Source organism: Nanorana parkeri, unplaced genomic scaffold (assembly GCF_000935625.1).
Source record: "Nanorana parkeri isolate BGI_ZX_2015 unplaced genomic scaffold, ASM93562v1 scaffold362, whole genome shotgun sequence".
Lineage (NCBI taxonomy): Eukaryota > Metazoa > Chordata > Amphibia > Anura > Dicroglossidae > Nanorana > Nanorana parkeri.
Genome location: NW_017306630.1, coordinates 1113672 through 1117325, shown reverse-complemented (window position 1 = coordinate 1117325; position 3654 = coordinate 1113672).

The window sequence follows — 3654 nt, the reverse complement described above, 5'->3', positions numbered from 1 at the left end:
CCCCTGTCACGGCAGAGAGCCGTGACAGGATCGAGAGGCGAGCGAACCCGGTATGTGTTCGCTCACCTCCCGATCTACTGAGCCGACCTGTGACAGTCTCATTGTCACAGGTCGGCTAGAACTATGAGGTGAGTGAAAAGCACTCACCTCATAGTTCTCCTTTAATGCAGCTGTCATACCTATAGGCCATTTGCGCTCTCAGTGAGGGCCCTGTCACACCATGTCCGGACCAGATCTGCATGCATTTCTGCAAACGCGGTGTGATGCATTTTGACACGTTTGTGATGCGATTGGGACATGTTTCAGTACGTTGTTGTTTTTTTTTGGGGGGGGGGGATGTCATTATGCAGATTCATCTCCGAGGTCACTTCCTGCTCCATGGTGTAGCGCTCTTGTTTGTGTGAGCTCGTGAGCAGACATGCTTGATTTGTATGCAGGAATGTTCTTTGTGATGGCTATTGCAATCCTGAAACATGCTTGCAGGAGACCTACATCAAAAGAGCAGTATACATGCAATCAGCGTGCAGCTACATCAAAAGAGCAGTATACATGCAATCATAATGCATGAAGTGTTGGTACTCACGACAGCGCTCCTTTTTGGCTCTTCTCATTCGTGTAGAATCAGGATAAAATTTGGATGCAATTGAATGTCATTGTTCAGTCCTGCATGTATTGTTTTTGTAGTCAGGGTGTCTTAGTTCGGGGAATTTTTTTTTTTCCATTCTGTTGCGTTCTAGTGCATTTGTGAAATGTAGTATTTTGTTTCCTGCACTGGTGTAAACAGAGCCCAGAAATCACATACAAATGCATTGGGATGCATTTTTGGTGTGGAAGAAAAATGTAACGTACAGGATCTGATCTGGACATGGTGTGAATGGGCCCTGAAGACTGAATGAAAAACTCCCAGTACAGTACTGTTTAGAGATCTAGGGCTGCAGCTAACCATTATTTTCATAATCGATTATTACGTTCGATTAATCGGATTAAAAAAAAATAAAAGGCTCCAGTGATTGACTACTAGTTTGTTTTGAGATTGTAGTCTATCACGGGAGCAAGGTTGGAGCAGTGGAAGTAAAAAAAAAGTGTGGTGTGCATCATACCCGTCCTCTCCAATACCAGCAGCTATAGAGGAATACAGCAAATCGCAGCAATAGTAATTATACTATAATGTACTATTGCTGGGATCTGATGTATTCCTCTATAGCTGTTGGTATTGGAGAGGATGGGAATGATGCAGGAATAGGGAGGACGGGTATGATGCAGGAATAGGGAGGATGGGTATGATGGTGGAATGGGGTGCAGAGGACAGGTATGATGGTGGAATGGGGTGCAGGGAAGGAGAGGACGAGTATGATGGTGGAATGGGGTGCAGGGATGGAGAGGACGGGTATGATGGTGGAATGGAGTGCATGGATGGAGAGGACAGGTATGATGGTGGAATGAAGTGCAGGGATAGAGAGGACGGGTATGATGGTGGAATGGAGTGCATAGGTCGGGTATGATGATGGAATGGGGTGCAGGGATGGAGAGGACGGGGATGATGGTGGAATGGAGTGCATAGGTCGGGTATGATGATGGAATGGGGTGCAGGGATGGAGAGGACGGGGATGATGGTGGAATGGAGTGCATAGGTCGGGTATGATGATGGAATGGGGTGCAGGGATGGAGAGGACGGGGATGATGGTGGAATGGAGTGCATAGGTCGGGTATGATGATGGAATGGGGTGCAGGGATGGAGAGGACGGGGATGATGGTGGAATGGAGTGCATAGGTCGGGTATGATGATGGAATGGGGTGCAGGGATGGAGAGGACGGGGATGATGGTGGAATGGAGTGCATAGGTCGGGTATGATGATGGAATGGGGTGCAGGGATGGAGAGGACGGGGATGATGGTGGAATGGAGTGCATAGGTCGGGTATGATGATGGAATGGGGTGCAGGGATGGAGAGGACGGGGATGATGGTGGAATGGAGTGCATAGGTCGGGTATGATGATGGAATGGGGTGCAGGGATGGAGAGGACGGGGATGATGGTGGAATGGAGTGCATAGGTCGGGTATGATGATGGAATGGGGTGCAGGGATGGAGAGGACGGGGATGATGGTGGAATGGAGTGCATAGGTCGGGTATGATGATGGAATGGGGTGCAGGGATGGAGAGGACGGGGATGATGGTGGAATGGAGTGCATAGGTCGGGTATGATGATGGAATGGGGTGCAGGGATGGAGAGGACGGGGATGATGGTGGAATGGAGTGCATAGGTCGGGTATGATGATGGAATGGGGTGCAGGGATGGAGAGGACGGGGATGATGGTGGAATGGAGTGCATAGGTCGGGTATGATGATGGAATGGGGTGCAGGGATGGAGAGGACGGGGATGATGGTGGAATGGAGTGCATAGGTCGGGTATGATGATGGAATGGGGTGCAGGGATGGAGAGGACGGGGATGATGGTGGAATGGAGTGCATAGGTCGGGTATGATGATGGAATGGGGTGCAGGGATGGAGAGGACGGGGATGATGGTGGAATGGAGTGCATAGGTCGGGTATGATGATGGAATGGGGTGCAGGGATGGAGAGGACGGGGATGATGGTGGAATGGAGTGCATAGGTCGGGTATGATGATGGAATGGGGTGCAGGGATGGAGAGGACGGGGATGATGGTGGAATGGAGTGCATAGGTCGGGTATGATGATGGAATGGGGTGCAGGGATGGAGAGGACGGGGATGATGGTGGAATGGAGTGCATAGGTCGGGTATGATGATGGAATGGGGTGCAGGGATGGAGAGGACGGGGATGATGGTGGAATGGAGTGCATAGGTCGGGTATGATGATGGAATGGGGTGCAGGGATGGAGAGGACGGGGATGATGGTGGAATGGAGTGCATGGATGGAGAGGACAGGTATGATGGTGGAATGAAGTGCAGGGATAGAGAGGACGGGTATGATGGTGGAATGGAGTGCATAGGTCGGGTATGATGATGGAATGGGGTGCAGGGATGGAGAGGAAGGGTATGAGGGTGGAATGGAGTGCAGAGGGCGGGTATGATGATGGAATGGGGTGCAGGGATGGAGAGGAAGGGGATGAGGGGGGAATGGAGTGCAGAGGGCGGGTATGATGATGGAATGGGGTGCAGGGATGGAGAGGACGGGTATGATGGTGGAATGGAGTGCAGAGGACAGGTATGATGGTGGAATGGGGTGCAGGGATGGAGAGGACGGGTATGATGGTGGAATGGAGTGCAGAGGACAGGTATGATGGTGGAATGGGGTGCAGGGATGGAGAGGACGGGTATGATGGTGGAATGGAGTGCAGAGGACAGGTATGATGGTGGAATGGGGTGCAGGGATGGAGAGGACGGGTATGATGGTGGAATGGAGTGCAGAGGACAGGTATGATGGTGGAATGGGGTGCAGGGATGGAGAGGACGGGTATGATGGTGGAATGGAGTGCAGAGGACAGGTATGATGGTGGAATGGGGTGCAGGGATGGAGAGGACGGGTATGATGGTGGAATGGAGTGCAGAGGACAGGTATGATGGTGGAATGGGGTGCAGGGATGGAGAGGACGGGTATGATGGTGGAATGGAGTGCAGAGGACAGGTATGATGGTGGAATGGGGTGCAGGGATGGAGAGGACGGGTATGATGGTG